This window comes from Nycticebus coucang, chromosome 5 (assembly GCF_027406575.1).
Source record: "Nycticebus coucang isolate mNycCou1 chromosome 5, mNycCou1.pri, whole genome shotgun sequence".
Taxonomy (NCBI): domain Eukaryota; kingdom Metazoa; phylum Chordata; class Mammalia; order Primates; family Lorisidae; genus Nycticebus; species Nycticebus coucang.
Genome location: NC_069784.1, coordinates 137711806 through 137737113, shown reverse-complemented (window position 1 = coordinate 137737113; position 25308 = coordinate 137711806). Strand labels below are relative to the sequence as shown.

The 25308-nt window shown below is 44.4% G+C and overlaps 1 long non-coding RNA gene across 1 annotated transcript in view; it reads right to left on the bottom strand.

The window, feature by feature from the left end:
- LOC128586133 (uncharacterized) overlaps nucleotides 1–17916 on the bottom strand; it is a 31927-nt gene extending 14011 nt beyond the window's left edge. The window contains exon 1 of the long non-coding RNA XR_008380189.1: nucleotides 17748–17916. This is a non-coding gene — a long non-coding RNA (uncharacterized LOC128586133). The remainder of the gene's footprint in view (nucleotides 1–17747) is intronic.
- Nucleotides 17917–25308: the final 7392 nt, after the last annotated feature.

The following is a 25308-nucleotide window of genomic DNA, read 5'->3' as shown; positions in this document are numbered from 1 at the left end:
TAATCAGTTAGTACTTGTTAGTTGAATAGAGTATATAGGCTTAAAAGTGTGATTACTTGGGATGTGTTTCTCCACTTTGCAGACTGAAAGAAAGCAAACATAACCCTTAGAATCGCCCAGTGAGTTGGCAGCCATGTCTGCTAAGTGACAAACCCAAAGAGCTCTGAACGCGACTCCTTCTGAACTTCTTGTCTGTGTGCAGGAAGATACATCAATAAGACTTGCATTAGAAAAACTTTTCATTGCAATATTCATAGCGTGCTCACTGTTATTGTGCTCATTTTTTACATGAGAAAACATTAGCACATAAAAGCTATACTAATTTACCAGCCTTTCTTGGTGAATTAACAGCAGAGCCACAGCTAGGAGCCAAGATTTACTGAGTCCCCATGTTAATCTTAGTGCTTTGAGCCATCCATCCTGCCGCCCAGTCTAGCTAGCTTGGGAATAATAGGGCTGAAACAACACTCCCTCTGTTCCTGGCCACTAATAGTAGGATATGGTTTGAAACAACCATTTTCCTGTAGGGGTAGAGTCAACAAGAACCTATTTCTGCTCACTCTGTAATGTCTCACTGATTTGAATCAAGCACTTGGTGACTGATTGTGGTTCTATCCTTGGGCATGAAACAGGGAGAGGCCAATAGATACGGCATTGAACTTATCACAGGCGAAATGCCTTTGAAAAACTCCATCTTAGCTTAAGGCATAAGGATCTTTCCCGAGTGCTAGATTCCTTGAAAACTGTATGTTAACGGAAAAAAATAAATAAGTAAAACTTGCCAAGTTATGCATGGAATGTGACAACTTCAGTACATTCAGATGTCCCTAAGAAACGCTTCCTAAATTACATTTGGATTTTCCGCATACTAAGGGAAACAATTTGCATGTCATCAACAGATACATGAAGATTCTAAGCTGTGTTAGAAAAACTTTATAAACAAACATTTGGTATGCCAAATTTTATGCCTGAGCCTCAAAGGAATAATGGCTTACTCATGGCTCCATGTTGGAGATGTCAGCCGGGTCAGACCCATGATGGATGATGAGTTTGGTGCTTTCATTAAGGACAAGGATGAAAACGTTCAGCAGACTGCAGAATGCATGAATAAGCACATGGGGAAAAATGAGGAAAAGTGTGTAAGAATACCCTCCTCAACATGAAATCAGTTTTCTTAAGTTTAGCATTACACAGAAAGGCAGTGACTAATTAAACACACGCACACACAGTATGAAGACCCTTCCCTAAAATTGTGGAACCATGTGACTTTGGGCCAGTCGCAAAGTCTGAGCCTAGCTCCTAATTTATTAAGTGAGAAGAGTAATATCCTCTGCATCGGTCTATTGTGAATGTTAAAACAAGAGAGTGTATGAAAATCTGTTATTCCTATGAAAAGCTTTTCCCATGAGAGGAAATAGAAAGTTCAAAATGTGAAACGCCAACGAAATGCAGACAAAGCTAAGAGTAGAAATACATAGTAAGCATGATGCTTTTTAAATTTTTTTTTAAGTTTATGATTTTTTTTTTCAATTAGGACTCCATCTATAGAAAGATAACTAGTGTTTTCTGTCTTACAAAAATCTAAGGTAGGCTTGGTGGTTGGATACCTGCCTTTCCCTGGTGAGCTCAGCTGGGGCCCAGCCCAGGCGGACCTACCAGTCCTCTGGTGAGCCAGGTGTGGGTCAGGGCCAGGTGCCGGCCAGGTGCCAGCCAGGGCCAGGTGTGGGCCAGGTGCAGCCTCTGCCCCCAGGCAGTGGATGAAGACCCAGCCCACCTCCCTGCAGAAGCCGCACTCAGGCCAGCTTTCGAGGTAGCTTCACATTCTGTTGTTCTCAGCGAACATTGTCTCCCTCACCTCCCTCTGCTGCTTTCCATTTTCACATTTATAGTTTTATTTTTTTGGTGAACTTCTTTTATCATTCTTGTGATCTCTACTCATCTCACACTTGTTCTCCTGTTTTCCAGAACTTTTTTCCTTCTTTCCTTTCTATAACTTTACTCTTCTCTTTCTTTTAGGGGCCTGTGAACTATCTTAATTTCTCTTAAATTCAGAAGAAAAAAATTAATTTGGGGGTGAACAACATATCATAATAAATGATATTAATATATTTATTTTTACAACAACAGTCATAAAACATAAATGTTATCCATTCTTTTTATGGGAAGTAACTCACAAAGACGTTGGTCTCCAGAGCCCACGGACATAGGCTGTACTTTTATAGTAAAAATAACTTCATCATTTTTCAAAGTTTTCCCAAAAACAAAATAAATAGCTAACTTTTCTGCATTCCCATAGCAATTCAAGCATACATATCTGTTATAGGAATTACTATATTAACACCAATGATCCTGCTATGAGCCTTAGCACTTGGCCAGCCTGGGCCTCTCTTATTTACCTTTCTAGAGGATTAATCAGCGTTCCATGTATAAACTAATGAGCATATGAATCAAGTAAATAACCATTGATTTACAATCCAAGCCATGCTACGCACTGAAATATACACACAACATCCACCTTCCCATGAACAGGAAGCCCGCAGGGAGAAGGAAGTTGCATCACAGTCATTGTAGATATTTAGGGGTAGGTGGTAAAATTGTCAACGATGCCACAAGCTGGTATGGGAGAGGCATGATTTAGAGGGCCTACTGGCTGCTGCGCATGCAGCAACCGGAATTAAGCTTTGTGCTGAGTTAGGTATGATCATTTCACAAGTTCATTTTGGCAGTAACAGATTTGGGGGTGCTAACTTCACACTGATGGATGTCTGCTTGCCTGTATAGCAAACTACCCCCCATCCATAGTCACCAAGGTCTGGTGCACTGAGGCAGCAGAAGCACGGAGCACAAGCCCAACTCTGTATTAAGTCACACAACCTCAGGGCCTGAGCAGAAAGGCAGTCTTTGAATGAGATGGGGGGAAACGGGAGCTCAAGAGCAAAACTAAGAGCAGAAACACCCCTGGGACGACAGAGGTCACGTTTCCAACCTGCCGTAAGGACCGAGTCCGAGTTTTCAAGGCTCAAGCCGGGTTTCTCAGCTCCTCCCTGGGAAGGAGGAATAACCGGGCACAGTGTGTGAGCACCACATATCCTTCTGAACCGGGGGACACACAGAGAAAGTGCAGGTGATGTCGCTGCTAAGAAGACCCCTACACGAGGGCTAGAGCTCTTGAACACGAACATCTTGATGGGGTCATTCACAATCCCCTTGGAACGACCGAGGATCCACTCAGTCAGGACCCCTGAATGTGTGTCTGCCAGAGGAAACAGCTGGAACTTTAAAAACTCGACTTGGAAAAAAAGAAAGTCTTGTTTTCCCTCTAGAACTTTTCATTCCCCTGTAGCTTCTTTTGTCGCTGTAAAATTACATTCATTAGCAAAGCCCTGGGGAAAGCTGCTGTCGAGCTGCTGGAAATAACGCTGCAGAATGAGACTAAATTGACCCAAGGGTTTGCACAACCCCAAGGCCTCCCAAAGTGGAGATGTTAAGCAACAAGCCTGGGGGTCCACACACCTTGCTGGGAAACCCCACCAGCCCCTAGCTCCCTGCACACTTGTAGTGTGTGGAAGTGACCGGCTGCACCTGGTGCAGACACAGACAGCGAGACAGCCCCAGGGGGCTCCCACGTCCAAAAACACAGGGAAATACATGAAGAGCCTGCTCACAATATTGTACCGAGAAACTCAAAGTAGGGATCTTTAAAGGTCTTCACCCTTTCTTCCATTGATCAAACTGTATCAAACCCTGTGCATCAGGCTCTGGTACCAAAGAGAGCAAATATCTGAAAAACAGTAAGTAGTGGCTTCACCCACAGAAGGCTTCCAGGGTGGAACCTGTGGGAGAGAGGCCATGAGGGACAGAATTTCCACCACAATCCACAGATGGACAGAACAAAATTGATCTCCACGAGCCCTTTCAGAGAGCCGTGGCCTCACTGCTGCTCCTAACTCAGCCTTCCCAGTCTTTGGGTCCATCTAATAATGGGAGTGGGAAAGACTGGTTCAACTGGTCTGCCGGCTGCTCATCCCCCAGTAACTCCCAGGCTCACCTGAGTTGTGGAGGCTCTGAAGAGGCTCTGTCACACACAGGTGCCACTTTGTAACCTGCTGCTTCAACACAAGTGAGAGTTGATAAAGAACCTCCCTGTGCCTATTAATTAGGCTAAAGATTTACATTTTGAGGTTGAATTTTTCCTCTCTGTTAAACCATTAATTTCACAGGCTAGACCAAGAGAAAACTCCCAAGCACATAGACAAGGGATTTTTGTGATGGCCACCGCAAAAGATGTCACAGAATAACTAGTGTTTGCTTCTAGCTTTAACCTCCTCTTCAGACACATTTTCAAAACATGGTAAAGTCACTGTTTATGACTAGCACAGAAATAAAAATTAAACCTGCACTAGTTCATTAGTCCTTATGGGAAATACTTTTCTTTTTAGCTATGAACAAGAAAAGTCTTCCCTGAGTTTTTGACGTAATAATGTACTGGGTTTAATGTACAATGACAAAAAGAAAAACATACTTTGAATAAAAAAACTCAGAAATATGATAGAAAGAGAAGAACACTTTCTTTGTACCAAACACCTAAGACTTATGCCAACTTTGTTAGGATGATGATACAGAAATGGGGGGACACATTTTTCACACCTACGAAGAGATGAAAGTGCCTTGCTGGTGTTGACTGGCTCGAGAGACCTTGTCCCTCCAGAATGAACCTGCTTCATCTGGGCTTCCTGGCCTCTTGCTGATTGCTCCTGACAGGACGCCCTACACTCATGAACACCTAATAAATATTCACTGAAAATGACAATTTATATCTGCAATGAGATTGAGACAACACTCCTGCCTGTGTGCTGTTGCTGGCATAATGCCACCTAGATCACATATGCAAACAGCAGGTGAGCACGGGGAGCGATAGTGGAGCCTGTGTGCAGGGCCCTCCCTGCCCAAACCACCGCAGCCTGCAAGCAACTGTGGCCGGGGAGGACTCCAGGAGAGCTTTCTCGGCAGGCAGATCAGCACATACAGCAGTCTGCTGGGAGCATTTCACGAGAATCCCAGAAGCTACAAAATCATTTCAACAAGCTATTTCACAATGCGAAGATGCAAACCTACAATCGTTTATACTTAAAACATTTTATTGGTGGGGGGGAGAGTTTGAAAGGAATTTCAATAAGAACAAATAATCTCTGAGTTTTAAAATTTTTCCACTATGGAAAACTACTGAATAACCCACATTCAGCAGTTCTGATAGGAACCTAATATCTAATTTTTCAGAAGCAGATTATTTTGTTAGAGGGCATTATAGTCACTCACTTTCCCTCTGGAAATTCTCCTGCTTATAGATGTTAGCTAAGCTCCATTAGCACAAAAGGTTGCCTGTATTTTCTCTAGTGAAGATAAAAACATCCTGCTCAGAGTTTTAAATGCTTTGGCAACAACAAAAGCCCGAACTTTCTCTCTGTAGCAGCATTCTAATGAAATCTAACTGGCAATTCACAAAGCCACAGAAATCTCAGGCTTTGGGTTCTTTTTTTTTTTAATTGCCAATTTTCCCCTTGCGCTGAGGCATTAATCCTTGAAGAATAGAAAGTAGACTTGCCAGTAACCCAGCAGAGAAGGGGCATGGGAGTGAGAGCAGGAAGGAACTCAGCACTGTGGGAGAACTCCCTCTCTCCCCAGAAAACCACTATTCAGTCTGCGGCCATCCTGCCCTGGCCTCCCGCCTTGTCACAGGGAGCCAGTCCCAGCAGCATTGGGATTCAAATTAGGCTGCCCATCTCTGCCTGGCACAGCTCGCGGTGGCCTGTCAGAACATGACTGGAAGAAAAGGCACCAGATCTCAGATCTGGGGAGATCCAGCCAGATTCAAAACCCACCCGGAATATATGTCATCAGCCTGTTCACAGGATGCCTTGAGGTTGGGAGCATTTTTCTTCTCTGCAGTCTTTATTTTTATTAAAACAAAAATAACAAGAAGACAATGAATCTCCAGCAGAGATTTAAAAAGACAGAGGAAGGGGGCAAGGCAGAGTCAAGCCAAGCATTCAGCACTAAACACTGGTTTCCATGGGAACAAGAGCTGCTTGGTGGAGCTTGAGTAAGTCCCCGCCCGGCTCCCCCAGCAGAGCCGGCACCCCAGTCTCTGGCTTTGTGTTTGTGTGGCCAACTCTTCTCCGTCTCATTCACGCTCCCAGCCCCTGCCTACCCCCAGCAACGACACCCATCACCACAGAAGCAGAAAGGAAAGAAGAACTCACAGCATCTGCGCTGAATTAAATCATGGAGCACAAAAGTATCCAGGCAACTGGGCTCCAGCATGCTGCCCAGAGAGCCCTGGCCATCATTTTGTCTTTTGCCTCATTTTTTATCCCTTCTTCAAGCAGCTCATGAGTTTCTTAACTCTCCTCCTGCATAGCACACACATTACGTACCAGCTTTAAATTAAGTTTTCACATGCATAAAGTTCTGTGAGTACAACTGGATATTATTTTTTAAAAATAGTAATAACCTAAATGGAAAATGGTAAGTGTGGAGAGAAGCATGCTTGAGAGAAAACTTGGTAAATCTGTTAAAAGTTGATGTGTTCTGTTGACGTGCCTGGGCAGATGTGTGGAAAGAGAGAGACTTTTGAGTTCATCCCTGCCTACCTTTGTTGAGGCAGGTGGTTCAATGTTTGAAGACTGTGAGATCAGGCAAAAGCTCCCCCCCAAAACCCAAAGTTCCTCTCTTCAATTTGACTGGGTTCCTTTAATTTGGTGCTTTCTTCTAATTTATTTTGACTTTTAAATGAAAAAAGAGAAATATTTATGAATGTATTACTCAAAAGCTGCCATGCAAAACATTTTAGCACACGAATCCTCATCATTTTACTAAGTGTCAGGACTTTTAAAAAAAATTTTATTAAAGAAAAGGCATATTTCTTAACACTGTTCATAAATCACCACCAAAATATTTAGCACTACAAATTTCTCAGCTTTCAAAGACACTTTTCTTTAAAAGCTTTGCAGAATGCTTCAACGTCTAACCCTGGCAAAGCCCCAATGTCAGTCACAGGCGAGCTCTCAGATTCAAAGACATTTGTATTTTGTTTGTAAGTATTTATTTAGGAGATCTGCAATTCATTTTCTTTCGCAAGATGAAAATGTCAGTTTTCATCATTTAAATTCAAACGTCACCTAAAAAAGTTTAACCTACACGTGTGTAACTGAGTTGCAATCTTACAAGTTTGAAAGGTGTGCTGGGATACGTGGTACAAAAGGACAGTCCTTTCAAGCTTTGCTGAATAAGAAATATGATTTGTTCGTAAACGCCCTAAATCGGCTTTAAATCCATCTTTTCCCTCACTCACCTCCCTCATGAATATAATGCCTCTTTATCACAAAGATGTTAGGACGGTGACAATCAGTGCCTATTCCCGTCCTCTCCCACAGAACCTCGGAGGGCTCGTTCCAAGCACGTTTTCTCCGGGTGCTGAGCTCCTGCCTCCCCGGGGCCAGCTGCCCTCACGTGGGTGCGTCTACTCTGACCCCACAGAGGTTTCTCCACACTCCCTGCATCCCCTGGTTACTTTCTCTCATCCACACAGGACGGAAATCATCCCAAGAAACACCCCAGCTGCCATGACACTTCAGACCCACAGGTCTCGACGCTGCAGGCCCGGGTGTCAGCAGGGACCCTCGCTGTCCTCTTGCTCACCTGCCTGTCTCTGCTTTTCTCTCCTCAGCCTCTGACTGCTGGTCCCGCAGAGGCACCAGCATCACGTCCCTGAAGGTCTCCACACGCAGATACACTGCTCGAATCTGTTCATTGTGCGGCCCGCTTTGACCGTCCTGGAACGCTTTGCTTCTGAGCGTCCACGGGGCTGACGTTTGCCATCACTTTCCTGCCACTTTCCTTGACCCCATTTCCTTCCTTAACCTTGATCTCCTTCCTTTTTTATTCCTTGCTCACCCTCTGGCCTCACCTCTTCTCAATGAATTTCAACTCCCAGTGCTTTTCTGTTAGGAAACACTGTCTTTCCTCCAACACCTAAGGCTTCCCTTCCATCCCATGCCAGTTGCTGCTTCCATGTGGTGAGACATTCCCCACCGCACCCTGATGATGAAAAAGGCCCCTTAACAGGTGAAGTCTAGGTCCAAAATAAAACCGAAAACTGCAGATATGTCCGGTCTCTGGGAACAGGGACTATCCTAGTCAACTTGCATTGCCAGGGCCCAGGACAATGATTTTCAACTGCTGTGCTGTGAGAGGATCTTCAGGTGCTGTGAAATTTTTAAAGACCATTAATTACATTATTTTTGAAAGAACTTCAAGGCATAGTAAGTATATTCTCCTTTTTTTAACTCTTTTTCTTTTTTGATCAACATAATTTAAGTGTGCTGCAGAAGGTTAACTATAGGTTCAAGTCTGCTGTGAGATAGGAAAGCTTAAAAAGCACTGGCCTAGTATATCATAGATCACCAAAAAAGTCCACAGAAATCCTCGGTGTAGTGGACTGTAAATGGCACGCACAGTCCTCACTACTACACAACAGAGGCACGGTAGCCGAGGGCATGAAAAGGGAGCTCTGCATTTTGTGGAACTTCTAGTCTAGTGGAGATAAAGAAATTAAACCAATAATCATTAAAGTTAAAATATCTTGTCTTTTAATTATAATTAATTAAATTATAAATCAATTCAATTATAATTTAATTAATTATAATAGAATTAATTTAATTAATTATAATTAAAATACGAGATAAAAGCATAAGGTGCTATGGAAACGCATAACAGTAGCAGTGAGGAGCACCAAGTGCCACCCTGGGGAAGGCTGGGGTAGGGGACAGGTGGTGGGCACAGGGCAGGCCAGGAGCCAGAATGGACAGGACCCAGGGAGCTGGGGGGTGAAGAGAGGGCCGGAGGCTGAGGTGTGGGAGCTAACTAAGCCTCGGTGCTGGAGGAGAGGCCTCTGGCCATTCAGGAAGCGCCACCAGGACCAGAGCATGGGGCTGCGTGCAGAGGAACTCCAGAGCCCCAGCGGGAAGACACTGCCTGAGCTTCCTCCCGCTGACATCAGGTGGTAGCCGTTGCTGCCAGAACTTGAAACCTTCCTGGTAAACACAGTGAACCTCAAGGAATAGAAAAAGTTGAAGTAAGCAAACATTTTCCTTTCTCACATGTGCCAGTAACCTGATGGACAGGTCCCGATCCCTGCCTGAGACGATCATAAGGTGCTGGGAGAGAAGTAGGAGGGCAAGCCCTGCAGGGCCAGGGTGAGAAGCCCCTGGGCCCTCACAGTCTCGAGCGTGTGGAGGACAGCACGACCCCAGCCTGCCAGAATCATTTCCTCCTGGACCTCTGGAAAATGGTCCTTTCAAGAGGAGCTTCTGGAAGCTGGGCCAGCATCTGAGCAGCATGGCAGCGGAACTTCTCAGACAAGGAGCCCCCAGAGCTTCCAACAATGCCTCGTGCCCAGTGACCTCTCCAGGGATGAGCCTGAGAACTCTTTGGAACAAGGTGTCATTTTCTGGGACTGTGGTCTCAAAAAGTAGATATAATTCTACCAATAAAAGAACTACCCCTATTGGTGCCTCTTTCACCAACCATCATAGATTAATAAACAGAAGCCACCAACATTTTATTTTGCCCCCCTCACTGAAGCAATTTGAAGTCATTTTGCTTTTATAAGCAGCTCATACCTGGCTCTACCTCATCAAAAGCAACCTTTCCCAGGGGCCAGGCCAGACATTCAAATTCATGCTTACTAAAAATAATGTGACAAAGAAGATTTTTTGGTAATTCTGGCCTCCAGGTTTGTAAGTTAATGGAGCATGTACCATTACTTCAAATTTTGGGGTGCCTTAATGTTGGAAGAATGTTCGCACATGTGTGTGCTTTGTGTGGTTCACAAGTCTGAACATGTGGTTCACTCAGCCTGTCCTGCATCCTGAGAACTTCTGTGAAGTTCAGTATTATTACTCCGTGTAATTTAATGGGGATAATGTCTGAAAGTTATCCACGTGTGTATTTGTAGGATGTGAGTTTAGCTGAAATGAAAGCACAAATGACAGACAGTAGCTTAAATCAGATGGAAGTTCATTCCTCTCTCATGACGTGATGTCATGAAAGTAACATGAAAGCCTCCTGTCTGGCTCTAGCCTCTGTCAGGTGCTGAGCTCGGCCATGAAGCTGGCATACACCACAGCTGTGTTTCAGGGAACAGAACAGGGAAGAGGCGGAGACAGTCAACTCTCATCCCTTTAAGGGTGCCACCCGGAAGTCTCACACCTCCCTCTCTGCTCCCCTAGAGCCAGGACTTAGCCTCATGGTCACAGTGAACTATGAGGAGGTCTTGGAAAGGCCGTCTTGCCAGGCAGCAGTGTGCCCAGGCAGAAACGCTATTACTGATGCGAGAAAAAAAGGAGGGATTGGGGGGAATAATTAACAATCCGTGGCATTTTTTTTCTTTCTAGCTCTTCACCTGTAAAACAGTAAAATGAGATTTTGCAGCAAGGTAATGAGCTCATGAAGCAAATGTCCAGAGAGAAAGAACAGTTCCTCTATCTGCTCCATTAGCATATCAAGAACCGAGCCTGGAGAACTCACCCCCAAACCCCTTTCTCCTAGAGTGGAAGAAGGATCAGACTTGTTCTTCTACTAGTAGTAAAAAATGATATGATATAAGATAAGAAAAAAGAAAGCCTGATACTTATTTACAGTTCATGTTCAGTAGATAGAGAGGAAAAGAAGAGAGGAAAGAGTCAAAAGTATTAATCTGTAGGCTGCACCCTGAGAGAGCGGAGCTTTGGATAAACAAGGATAACACAGGAGGCAGGGAGCTGTCACCACCCCACAAGCCCCATGTGCCCCTGGTGCCTGGAAGGGGTTCTCTTTCAGGATTCTGTGTACCAGCCCAGACCAATATTAATTTAGAAAGAGACCTTGAAGTTTAGCTCTCTGGGGCTCTGAGCTCCTGTCCATTCTGAGTGTTGAGTTGGGAGTTAGCAGACCTGCTACATGGCTAGTCAAGGCTGGGCAAGATCACCCCACAGGGATATCTGGGGTGCACAGATTGGGCTGGGGGCAGGAAGTAGCTGAGACGCAGGAAGCCAGGTTGAGGCTGAGTAAATCAGCTTGTCCAAGCCAGAAGAAAGACCGTCAGGGTGTATTTATATTTTTAAAAAGTGTCCTGGAAAGAAACTGCAATTAGAACTTTCTCCCTGACTTTTTCCCAGTAGTGGAAGAGAACAGGGATTTTTAAAACAAACAAACAAAACCCTGCTCTGAATACTATAGTTTCATATAATACATTCCACAAGGTAAATCTGACCTCTTGCCAGAAATTTATGAAGAAATGACAGAAAGGATTCCACCCACCAATTCCTAAGATCTTACAATGAAACTGTTTCCTGTACTGACTAAAATCAAACAAACAAAAGTCCAGAAGACAAAGGAAAAAAATCTTGAAATTAGCACCATTAAAAATACTTCAATTTTCAAATGTAACCTGGCCCTGGAGTCATAATTGTTAAGCGCTTCAATACCTGCCCAGAGTTTCCTCTTCCTCAAAAGTTCCTTACTTTCCAGTGTATGCAAATTCCAATGGAAAGTCTATAAAACACCTCTGTACACTTTCTGCAGTAGAAATGAAATCTTACAGGTGTGGGAGCCTCTCCATCCTGCTCTGCTGTCCCTACGGTATCTTTATTCTCTCACTTCTCTACAAATAGCTCAAGTCTTAGGTCTCCAGAAAACAAAACAATCTTGCCCTAGATCCTGACGTATCCACAAGTGAATCACTTATCTTCATTTCCTTCCACTCACGACCAATTGTACTGAATAATTCATCCACTTTTCTCAAGCCTACCACTGGATTCAAACTACCGCTCGAGGCTCCCATGCCCTCTCAGTAAACCTGGCCAATCCCTGGTGCTACCACCTACATCCCTCCATTTAAAGTTCTGCCGTGATTTCCCAAGGAACACGTTCAACTGCCCCTTTGAAGATGTCATCGCCGGGTTGGATGCAGCTGGACGCTCTGTCTTCACATCCAGTCTTTGACAGCACTGACCTATATGCTCAAGTTTCGTCCTGTCTTTCTGGGTTCTGGCATCTGGGGTGGGTACCCAGGAGGGACATTGTGGCTGATAAGTAGGAAGACATCAGGGTGACTCTTTTTGCTAAATTGCTCAACAAAGTGTTGTAACGATGGTTTTCACCGAGGTGTACGGGGTGTCCCTGCTGCTCTACTCCAGCCCCAAGCTGGTTTTGTCAGGATACAGGATGTCAAATCACGTCTTCCTGCTACTTCAGTCCTCATTCGTTCAGAGGCTCAATGTCCTCCCGTCTGTTATTGGCCATTTACATTTCCTTTCATTAAACTTCCTGTTTATATAGCTTGCTTCATTTTTAATCGGCTCCTATGTCCTTTTTGCTAAATTGTTGAATTTTGTTGTATATTCTGGATGCTTATTCTCTGTGGATTCTCAGTGTTTATAAAAATTGCCTTCCAGCCTTCTCAACGTTTTTAGCCATCTCATCGTAGAGAGTTTTAATTGTATCAATCTTTTCCCTTAAAGTTTAAGAGATCAGTTTTTACCAAAGATCAGACATGTACTGTGATATTATCCTCAAAAAGTTCTTACTGTTTTAATTGATTTCAGTGTGCAGTGGGAGGTACAGACATAATCCAGATTTTTAAAAAATATAATAATAACCAATTCCCATGGTAATTAGTGAAAGCATATCCTTTTCTCCTGATTTCTCAATGCTGTTTCTGAAATTTTGCCTGTCTGTGTTGAACCCTGGGCTCCTCATTCAGTCCCTTTGTCCTGCTGTTCTGTTCCTTCTCTCATTACCACACTGGCCCCATGACCGCTGCCCATATTAGAGTTTTCCCTCATATGTAAGCACATCTACAACTGGACTTCACCTGAGGGGCCCACGTAACCGTGGATAAAGACACAGAACTGTAGCTATTTTGTGTTTAATTTTACTAGATGCTCCAGGAGTATCACCAGCCTGGCATCACTTCGTAAATAATTGTTTTGCCCTGAGGGCCCCTGGACCATGTAGGTAACATATATTTCAACCTTGTGAGTAGTATGAGGGCACCGTTGTGGTGGTAAAGCCTTAGAGAGAACTCTTTTCCCTGCAGAACTCAACACAAGACACTCAGGCTCTGTGGTGGCCTCCCTCGCGGAGGTGCAAACTTCTAACTGGAACCTTTCACTGTGAGCCTCCCAGTTTGATGCTCAGGAGCTTAGATCTAACTCCTCCATTCATAATTTCTGGAACGTATTGCTTGGTAAGCCCAACTCTTAAAAGAAATTTCATGTAATATATATTGTCAAGATTGGCAAGGAGGTGCTTACTGAAGGAGGACTTTCAGATTATTTAGTCCAAAATATTGCTGATATTAAAGAGAAGTGACTTCTACTAAATATGTAACTCCACCTACAATCTCTTCATTCCTGCAGCTCCATCTGCCAGATTTGATAATTTCAGCAAGACGACCCACAAGCACCTCCAAATCAATTGAATATCTCCTTCTCCTTCCAAAATAAAGTACTGTTAATGACATTAGTCTCTTCTCATATACACATGTTCAAAACTTTAATCTCAGGGCATTTATTGTATATAAATTGTCAGAGAAAGTGGGAAAACATCATTACCTTTTAGTCTTCTTTGTTGCTTCCAAAAAAACATGCATGGCCAATTTTTGTCTAATTAAACTTAGAAACATCCAGTTCCCTTGCTTTCTTTCAGGCCAGTCCTCATCCAGACTACTCTAGTGGCCTCCGCTGCAAGATGCGTCCTCCAAGCGTGGGGTCAGCCAGAACTTTCTCAGGGGGAGTTTAGGTTGCATCATCTTCCTACCTGAACCATTACACAGGTGTATGGTTTGTGAAAAAGAATTCAAACTCTTCAAGCTAGAACTGAAACCCTTCTGTGAGCCAATCCAACCTACTTCCTGAGTCTAATTTGTTCCTCCCTCTTTATGTGACACACACAAAATAAATGTCTTCATCCGAGCTACCTCTGGGGTGCGGAACAGAGGATGAGGTCTGGAGTGAGAGAGCTTGGATTCAAAAATCATGGCTTTGCCCCTGAAGCATGATTTGGGCAAGATGGTTTTTCCATCTAAGCCTCGATAGGGCATATTTCAGGAAATAGCAGGTGTAAGAGAAAAAGAGGAGGCAAAGGTCATAAAGGTCATAAAGGTCATTCCAAGTTTGCAGCTGAAACTACAGGGAGGACAGAGTCACCGCCAAGTAACATGAGGCCTGGGGGTTGGGGGACCAATGAGGCCCACGGCTTTGAACCTGGGGAGTCGGAACATCTGTTGATGCACATCATCTCCCTTGGCAACGGTCCTTAATTCTGCCCTCAGCAGTGGGGCAGAGCTCTGCTGTACTTGGGCTCCACTCTGCAACCCGCATGCAGCCAGCGTGTCTGTGTCTGTCTCCTCCTAGACCACAATCTCACTAATAAGGGGACTCGGGTCAGATTCATCTCTGTTCCCCTCCCCAGCATTTAAAAGACTATTTCACATACGGTAGAAGTTCAAAAATATTTCTGAAGGAAAATGAAATGGTACTCATTTTACTTCCTATCGTGACTATCATTAAGCACTTCAGACGGGTGAGAAAAGTATCACCACAAACTTTAATCATCCAGACAAGAACAGCCTCCCTCTGACGCAGGCTCCTGAAAGGCTCTTCCAGAGGAAGCTCTTGTAAAGTTCTTTAGCATCGCCCATGGCCTCATGCAAGGATCTGTGATTATAGATCATTACAGGGAAGCAAATCATTTCCACAGTTAGTGCTAAACACCCATTAACAGGAACCTCTGGTTGTTCTTCATTTATAAAATAGAGACAACATATTCACCAAGCAATTAAAGATGAAAGTGGATTGTAAAAAAGTAAAATAAAATACATGTATCGTCTGCAGATAGCTAAGATTTCCCGTTCCAGCAGCATCTAGGTTGGATCCAGGGGAAAATGGGGATTCCACGCAGAAATGCTGTGCTCTGTCATCTCACTGTGCCTGCACCACCCAGGCATTTCTGCACAAGAATATTTTATTAGTGAAAAATCTGGCATTCTTTCTATCAGTGCCTGGGAGTCTATCGTGTTGCCCAGGTGCTCTCAGTAAAGACAAAGAATTTCAAATGCAGGCAGGATACAGAGCACTGGGAGGGGTGTCAGGGAGCCGCGCTGGCTTAGGTGGGGAAGGTAGAATCACACGTGAGGTGTTTGTCTCTGTATGTGAAGAGGGCACGCCTGGCTCCTCTCGGCCCTACCAGTCTTACCTATTTGTATTTATCTGCTTGCTTAACTGATTGCATTGATGATTTAAAGGCATTTGGAAAACAGCAGGGTGAACTATAATTCTGCAAGAAGATTTAGCTAGCTTCTGAATGTCCTGGGGAGATTCTGAAAAAGGCTGGTGCCTCTGGGCCCCACCCAGGTCTACTAAGTCAGCATCCCTGGGGAGGCACCAGCCACACACCAGCCCCTCGTGACTGGAGAGCCCGCCGAGGAGCTCTGCGTCAAGCTTTGACATCAGGCAGGCCTGTGTGTGATCCCCAGCTCTGCCACCTAACAACAGGGTGGCCAGCAGCAACCAGTAAGCCTCTTAGAGTCAATTCCTTCCTCAGACAATGAGGATGACATTACCCACCAGGGCTGCCCTGGAGATCAGCCATCTTGACGTCAGGAGCTGTTATTGCTCAGTATTGGTAGCTCTAGATAAAATTTTTTATGACACCTTGAATTATTAATCATCTGCAAATCTGTTTTTATATCTGAGCCCTATGTGATTGACTTCCACCACCCTCTGGGGCCTGTTTCACCATTCCTGGTCCCTCAATCTGCCCTGCACCCCCACCATCTGGCTTGCTGCCTTCTCCCAGACACAGTCCCCCACTCTCTCACCCCGGGCCCCTCTGTTACTACAGTCAGGCCACCGCGGCCACCACGTCACAGACAGCTGCTGTTCCCTTACAGCTCCTCCAGTGACTCGATATCAGTGTCGTGTTGACTTATTTATGTTGACCTTTCCCCACTGGAGTAGACGCTGTCCTGGCACAGGGCCCAATACCCATGGCTTGGTGAGCATTTGCTGGCCAGACGAGTGGCCTTGGAAATCAAACACTCATCAGCCATAATAAATTCAAAGTCAGTTCTTAGACTCATCCTCAAATTCTGATTATAAATTAAAAACCTATCATTATATTATAATACAAATCCCAAGCACAGAGAATTCTTCAGTAAATATAAAGACTTAGCCAATCCCGTTCACAACAACACTGATTCCAGAGATCAGGAAGGGGCAAAACCAGAAGAAGCAGCGAGTTCTCCTTCCTTCCCATCCTTCCTTTTTAGCTTCCCTGTAACTTCTCCTTCTTCCGCAGTCATTGTGTCTTTGTGAACTGGAGCAATGCTGAAGTGTCGGAAAATGGCCTCAGCATTGTCCCCTGCTCTGCTGGCAGGGCCCTGACCTTTGGGGCAGGGATGCAGGGTGGCCTGTGAGGATGCCACAAGGTGCCCCTCACCTTCTCAAGCCCACAGCTGGGGAGCAGAAGCTGATGGCCACGTGGTCAGGTTGCCCCGGGAGTAAACAGCAGCTCTGCGGGAACCCGAGAGATCCAGGTCTAGACACTCTGGCTGAAGTTGTGGGTCCCCGTGAGATTCAACCAGAGCTCTGCCGAGTGGGACCAGGGATGGGGGGAAAGAAATCGCCTGCAAGAGGGATCTCTCTCTCTCCTTTTGCTTAGCTGCTTTTCTATGTGTGTCGTGAGTCAGAAAAGCGCTAGAGCCTTCACCTGTAGAACCCAGTTGGAATGGTCACATTCCCAGGGAGCATCTGGCATCCTGGGAGCACAGGAAGGGGTGGGCTCTATACCCAGTTTGTCTTCAGCTCAAACAAAGTCTCTTTAGCAGTGAAAACATCCAACTCCGCATCATGCCTAAGCTCCTTTGTGCCTTTTTCCCCAGGTTTTCTTTTTTTAATTGACTTCTTGTCAATGTAATTCTTTAGCCACTATTTTTTCTTACAATACATCAAACTCTCCTAAATGAATCCTTTTTTCTAAATTGATTTGCATTTCTGGAAAGAATTCCTGTCTTTTCAACATGTTGTTACCTATTTTTTTCTTTTATAGTTATTCTCTTTTATGTTTTTTCCCTGATTTATTATAAAACTTTCTTTTGTTTTTATTGGCTCTGTTTGTTAGTGTTTGGTTTTAAAGCATTTCTGAGTCTTTAAAAAGAATAAATTTGAACATCACATAGAATTTAGTATTTAATTATATACTCATAGCAGGAGTATGTGTGATAAATGTGTCTTAGGGCCTTTCAGGGGGAGAAATGCCTAAAGTCAGGCCATGCTGACATTGCACATTTCTTACAAATGAGCCTTATATTTAGTTCTGTTTTACGCAGTGGAGAGAAAGGAGCAGGAGCTGAAGTTCCCCCATGGAAGAAAGTCACTTTTCAGGCAGGTGTTAGTGGATCACTGGTTGGGGAACAGATATCCCAGGAAAGCAGGTGTGCAGGCCACTGGCCTCATAAGCCTAAAGTAAACAGCTGACCCTGGTGAGTATGGCTGGCCCTGTGTACATGGCTGACCCTAAAGCATATAGCTGACCCCGGTGCACATAGCTGAGCACCTAATCTTAAAGCAGACCATGAAGCCAGTCACTGCTAAATAAACCACCACACAAAGGAAAGATCACAGTAGAAAATTCCAGCTCCTTACCACATAAGTGCCACAGGAGAAGAGTCTGTACCGGCTTGGTATGCAAACAAATGAATAGTTATTAAATTCCTTCAAATGGAGGATAAATGAGGCAAGTGGTCACCATCTGGAACATACCACAGCTTTTGAAAGTGGTTGCCAAGCAGAATCATTGTGACCATCAGAGCCAGAGCCAGAGCCACCTCTGTCCCAGCCAGCCGTCCCCCTGGGCTGCATTGAATGTGTTGTGGGAAAAACTCTCCCTTCTAGCAAAGGCAACTTCCACCAGGGCTGAGTGACTAAACCATGGTGGAGACTGCCAAGTGGGCAAGTTCTTGTAAAGCCGAGTTTCCTCCCAGCCAACAGTGACCTACCAGCCTGAGCACAAACAACACTGCCAGGCGAAAGTGCCCTGCTTATCCCTGCAAACATTCTAGCCGCCTGCTCTCAGGAGAACACTCCACCCCACGCATCCTAACCGTGTGACCCTGATGGCCCCTGCACACATGCCCCCCCAGTTCTGCTGGCACTAAGGGGTGTGCTTCATGACCCCTTCCCTGCCTGGAACTATCTGAGAGAGTCAATTTTCTCTTAAGAAACCACTCCAGTGTGACAAAGCCTGTAGGCTCACTATGTCAAATCCTATTTCCAAAAGCAAAATACCCTCTACTTGCACTTTCCAGAGTTAACCAAAACTAATATATTTGGGCTGCAAGGACAATTCATGGGGTGTTTCTTAAAAGACATATCATCATGGCAAAGTCAAACTATGGTTACAAAACTTAAGCTGGGTACTCAGAATTGTAGCTCAATTAGGCCTCGAAGAGAATATTTCACAGGATAAAGTAAAGATTTCCAAAATGTAGGCCGAAGTACAACATTATTTTTAGGGAAAAGATTGGTAGTTTTTGACATTTTATTTGTTGTTGTTAGAATCATTTAACCGATAATGGCATGTGTCCAAATAAAGCAAAGTACGCATTTAATCCGATTCAAATCAGCTAGCAGCTCTTGAGTACCCACCTGGTGTCAGGTTTTCAGGTAGTCAATTTATATCTATCATTGAATCTTTGCCCAGCCAGACGCAAGAGGCACTGGCCTGATTTTACACAGAAAGAGACAGAGGCTCAGAGAGGCTAATCATTTGCTCAAGGTCACACCCACTCTGTGGGCCAGCTGGGGTTGGCCTTGGTCTCCCAGAGCCTGAGCTGCTCCTGATCTCAGTCGCTAGAGCTCTCAGACCTCATCTCCCCCACCCCGAACGCAAAAAGGCCTTTACTTTCTTTGTTTAAATAAATAAACTGATTATTATAAGTGTAATGATCAAAATCCACATGAAGTACGATAAAACAAAAATGAGGGATGAATAAATAGACCTTTAAAAGCCATCTAGTTCTGACCATCATAAACGCTTGGTCATGCCCTCTGGACCACTGCAGTTATGGCTGTCTGAGCCCACTCGGGCTGCTGAAATGAAACGCCACACATCAGAAATCTGCCCCTCCAGGTTCTGGGAAGCCAGGAAGTCCAAGGCAAAGGTCAGGTGTCTGGTGGGGGCCGGTCTCCTCATAGACAGCTGTCTTCCACTCCCACATCACCTCCCAGGGGTCCCACCTCCTACTGTCATCACCTGAGGGTAGATTTCAACATATTAATTTTGGGGAGACATAAACATTCAGACATAACATTAATATTTGGTTTTTATTTTGCTTTGTGTTTTGGAAAAGGAAAGAAATATATCTCACCCAGCGGGTTGGAGGAGGCCACCTGCAAGGCATTTGCAAGCTGCCTAAACTCCCTGCAATCCACGCCTCCACAGGGCCCTCTGAGGGCTTTAACCGCCACATAAATGTACATAACTCACCGGGGTGGAGAAGCGCCACAGGGAAGCATTCTTAGAACCTTCACCACAAATGCATAATGTCGCCCAACTGCTCAAGACTCAGAGATGCTTATGCTGCTAAAAAGGCAAAACAGAGCTGCAAAGTCTGTGTAGAAATGATGTTGATCCTCTTACCATCAAACTATTCATAACAATATTTCTTATTTTTTTAACACCTGAACAGGTACAGCTCCCAGAGCAGTCAATTGTCTGGCAGTAAAGCGTGATGGAGCCTGGAACAATTATGTAACAGCTGCAGAGACCTCATGGATACAACTTAGTATCTTCCTGCACCCTAGGATATAATAAAAGTGGGATTTAAATATATATCAAACAAGCTGTTAGAGCACCCAAACCAGAGCAGGTAAGCTCCATGGGCTTCTTCAGCAGGGTGCTGTTGATACACCTCGAAAAGAGAAGAGGAGGCCGAGGGGGAAAGAAGGGCAGGAGGGAGAGGGAAAAGGAGGAAAAAAGAGAAAGAAAAAGAAAACCCACTTGCTCTCCCGTCGGCAACAGCAAACACAACAGCAGACTAGCAACAGCAAACAACAGCCCATCTCCCCGCGCTGAATTCAGCTGGACCCCCGGGGTACCCTGGGCCAGCAGCCAGCTGTCTGTGCTCCCGCCCAACATGTCACCTGCCACCTTTCACTAGCACTGGAATAGTTAAGTGCTCCTGATTCATTTGGCCTCATGGTTTATAACTCGGGATAACACTCTGCCTCTTCGTTTCCCAAACGGAGGATCATTTCCTCCTCTCTCCATCTCCACTTGAGACCTACGTTATTCTTTCTTTCTTTTTTTCTAAACAATCAGACTCCCTTTGCTCAAGCATACCTCTTTCATCTAAGCAACCTACTTTCTTTTCTCTCAGATTTGTTGTCATCAAGGCTTGAAGCCACAATGCTGTGCCTAATGTACAAGATGACTTTTTAGCCATCTTTTACTGATCTGACGGAAACCAGAAATCACTCCACCAAATGAATGTGCGACAGCTCAGCCTGGCCTGTGCTGGCTGATGTTACCCTTAGAAGGCAAAGGAAAGAGAAAGGAAGAACGGAGAGAGAGAGAAATGCTCTCCGTGGTTTCTTTTTTTTTTTATTTTTATTTTTTTTTTATTAAATCATAACTGTATACAATGATATGATTATGGGGCATCATACACTCACTTCATAAACCATTTGACACATTTTTATCACAGTGGTTAACATAGCCTTTCCGGCGTTATCTCAGTTACTGTGCCAAAACATTTACATTCTACATTTACCAAGTTTCACAAATACCCCTGTAATATGCACCACAGGTGTGATCCCACCGATTCCCCTCCCTCGTTTCTGCTGATTCCTTATTATCTACTCAGCCTTTTCTTAACACTCTTTAAGATCATGTAGGTAAATTACAAGATGCTAAAGAGGAAACCTATGGGAAGACGACCCAAGGGCAGATTTAAGGAAAAATGTTTCTTGATCAGTAACAATGGGGAGAGAGGCAGTCTCCTATATTGGGTGATTCTCAAGTGAGAAAACAGTCTGAAACTTACAAAATGTTCGTTGGAATTGATTTGTACCTAGATACAAAGCTACCAAGTCCACTTTGGGGCCACAGCCCTACACTGGAGAATTATATGAAAAACACCTTTCCAAAATCCTGGGAGTTCATTGTCCTACTGACCCGATCTTACAGTCTGTAGGAGGCACAGGTGTGTGCAGGGCAGGGGGGAAGCACCACTCCCGCCACTTCTCCCTCAGTGTCCTGGAAGCTGGGCAGGGCAGCTGAAACACCCGAGAGTCTTCTGAGCACGCACTGGACACACGGAGGGAGCCACGGAGGGCTGGCGCGCAGCCCTGCTAGCTCATGCGAACCTCTGTCTGTCCCTCTGCTCCTCTCCAGGAGTAGCTCCAGCCAGGGGGGTGCTGTGACCTTCACTGGTCCCAGGCAGTTTGACCTCCTTGACTGCTCAAATAAATGTCAAAAATCATATTTTATGGCTATACTATAAAATATAATTTTATTTATATTATAAAATATAATTTTATAAATGATAAAATATAATTTTATTTAATTATATTTAAATATATATATTTTATATATATATATCTTAAGTAGCACACGCCATACCATGAGTGACCAGGGAAAGCTTAACCCGCTAGCAGTAGGATTCAAAGTTCAAAGTTTCTTTTTTTTTTTTTTTTTTAGAGACAGAGTCTCACTTTATGGCCCTCGGTAGAGTGCCGTGGCCTCACACAGCTCATAGCAACCTCCAGCTCCTGGGCTTAAGCGATTCTCTTGCCTCAGCCTCCCGAGTAGCTGGGACTACAGGTGCCCGCCATAGCACCCGGCTATTTTTTTGTTGCAGTTTGGCCGGGGCTGGGTTTGAACCCGCCACCCGCGGCATATGGGGCCGGCGCCCTACTCACTGAGCCACAGGCACCACCCTGGATTCAGTGTAACTGGCTTATTGTACCCTCAATGAATCCCCAACAATAAAAAAAAAAAAATGGGAAAAAAAAAAAAAAAAAAAAAAGTTTCTTTCTAGACAGCTAATACAGTGGGAGAAAAAAGAAAAAGAAACAGAAATCTCCGCTGCCTGTCTGCTTATGCCTGGAGTGCCTGGCCAGGAGCCTTATCTCTGTTCACCCACCATACCTTGGTTCTAATTCTTGTAGTCTTTTTCCCACCTGATTTCCAGGCTCAATTCAATTTTCCTCTCCTCTAGAAGCCGATCCTAATAGCTCTCTGCGGTTGCCACCCCCGCATTCCAGGAGAGCACACTCCCACTGCTCCTCACCTGATGCTTTGTAAATAACCTCTAATAAAATATTTATCTTTGAACACCTAATAAGCATTAATAAAAAGTTGTCGGATGGATAAATACATGGTGTGTCGTAATCAATCATTCATGCATCTGTCTCCTACCATCAGCCCATGAACTCTTTGAAACCGGTCTCCCTCTCAGATCAACTGTGTACATTCTCTAAGAGCAGCTGGTACACGGTAGACCCTGAATGGTTGCTGAGTGAAGAAACAAAATTACAAGGGCATAACAAGTAACAGTTCACCCTGCTGAAATTTAAGACAGGCCAGAATGCCAGTAGCTTTTAAATTCTTGCCAAGGAACAAATGCTGGGGCAAGTGGTCCCACCGGTGGAAGCTGCCACATCAGTGCACGCTCACTGCCTGGTCCTGTGAGTGACCTGACAAACTTGTGACACTTGCAGTAATCAGTGATCTCTGGAATAAAAGGGAACACGACCATAATATAGTAAAGCAGAGGCTTTAAAGCACTCAAAGGGAAATCTTTTATCTTCCTTTTTTTCTTGACAACTTTTGGGGGGACCCTACTGTCATTACACAGACGACAGCAACAAGAATATCATAGGTCAAGAAGACTCCGTATTTAGTAAAATGAATTTACTAAAGTAATTTACTTGAGATTAAATTAAGCTCTTAGCACACTACCCAGCACAGAAAAGTAACTTGACTAAATCTGTGTAATTAAAAGTCCATAAAGTAATTTGTTACTTTTTCAAAAAAACTCACAATTAGACTGTTTTCTCAGAACACTTTGGCATAAACTTTAACTTTATGAAAAAAATCTAATAATCTAACTTACCTAGTTAGATTACCTAGTTCTTACATGGTACCAATGTAAGATATTATGTAAGAACTGGCTGGTCAAGCTTTAGGCATACGTGGTATCTACCGGTTTAAATTTATCTAACTCGGAACACCTAACTACCCATCCAGGCCAGAATGATGGTTTGACCAGTTCCAAACTGCAGGCGCTGGGGGGTGAGGAGGGACACAGGAGGGGCAGGAGCACTGGGCAGGGTTGTCAGCAACAGGTGTGGGCTGATGCCGAGAGCAGGAGAAGGGGAAGGAAGACGTGGGGAGTATCAGAGGATTCTGTCTTATCCGCAGGGTTCAAAACAGTGGTATATTAATCAGGTGAGAAGGAAGACCTTATTAAACACTAGAGAAATGCATACATTTAAAAAAAAACCTTTGTTTTTAGCAGTGATCAAGGGCAGGTCCAACCATTATTTGTAGTATGTTATGAAACTTTGGTCTAGGACGAGTGAAGCGTGTATCGTGATGAGCAGAGGCCACGTTCTTCTTTAGACCTAGACTACACCTCTTCCGTGAGAGCTGCGGGCTCGTGTGGGACACGCCACACTCCTCAGCCAGTGCTCACAGAACAGGGCCTCTATTTACAGTTACAATTCAGATGTACTTCATTTTTCATGGGCTTATTTCAGGGGTTTGATAGAAACTTTTGGGGCCACATGTACGGTGCATCTTAGAATGGGTACAGGCGAAACTTACTAAATGCAGAATACAAATGCCTACATACAGTAACTAAGAAAATGCCACGAAGGCTACGTTGAACCATTTGATGAGAATATTTCAGATTGTATATGAAACTAGCACATTGTACCCCTTGATTGCACTAATGTACACAGCTATGATTTAACAATAAAAAAAAAAATATTAGTGTGATAAAACTCAATTACTTACAATTTAAACAAGTCTCTCTCAAGTAAATACCCTCATCTCACAAATCTTTCCTTCTCCTTCCTTTCCTCTGGTCTCTCGTCTGGTGTCCATGAAGCCTTAGCGTTGTCCCCACATCGAGGCAGGGTTTCTTTTTTTTTTTTTTTTTATTGTTGGGGATTCATTGAGGTACAATAAGCCAGGTTACACTGGGGGCAGGGTTTCTGAGGGCTTCCCCTCCCTTGCCTGCTGCTTCCCACCTGTGCTGCTGATGTTGAGCTCAGGTCCTTCCCGAGGGTTCCCTTGGCCTGTCAGCTGTTAGAGGAGCTTTTCTAAGGCACCTTATCAAAACCTTCAGGCCTTGTCCTGACTGCAGGCTCCTCCCAGTCCTTTGGAATTCTCAGTACCTTTCTAGACCCCTTGTAGGGAGAGGAATGTTCAGAAGCTCTGGATATACTCCTCGCACCATGCTGAGTGGTGGAGCTTCACCTGCTCCCAGCAGGCCCAGCTAGACAGCTCCCCCAAATTCACTGCTAGTCTCGCTGCTCTGGCTCCAAGGTGACTCTGAACACAGACTTTCTCTAACAGACCATTAGCCTTCCCTGACTCTACCCTGGAGAGCAAGATGAGCCCTTTCTGCTCTGCCTTCTGTTCCTCTGCTAGGGTTTAGCCCTCCTGGCACACACAGGGTGCCCCTGTTTCAGTCTTCGGCCCCCAACACTCCCAAATCAGCCTCATTTTTAATCCACATTTCCTTTGGGGGAAGACAAGTGACTGTGATGCCATCGGATTTCCCTTTTTCTCTTGCTGTGTTTAGTATAAATTCTATGCAAGTGTTCTAAGCTCAGTTCTTGATATTCAAATCTCAACTTCTTTAGTCCTTAGAAAAATGTTTTATCCTTTTCTCAATAAAGTCTGGTTCTTGTCAATCAAAATCAATTTGGCTTTGGCTTCCAGCCTGTAGTTTCTGTTACTTATTTAAGGAAATCCATCCAGAAATTAAATGTCCTCTCTGCTCGAGGTTGTATCTCCTTCCCCGGAGACTGGTGTGTGTCCCTGCCACTTGAAACCGGGGAAGGATGAGGGGCTGAAAAGGGCGAAGACTAATAATTTTATATCAAATTCATGTCCCAAAGATGGATACTTGGGAGCCAGTTTTCTGCCACCAATTCATGCAGATTATTGCTGCATGTGTTTAAAAAAAAA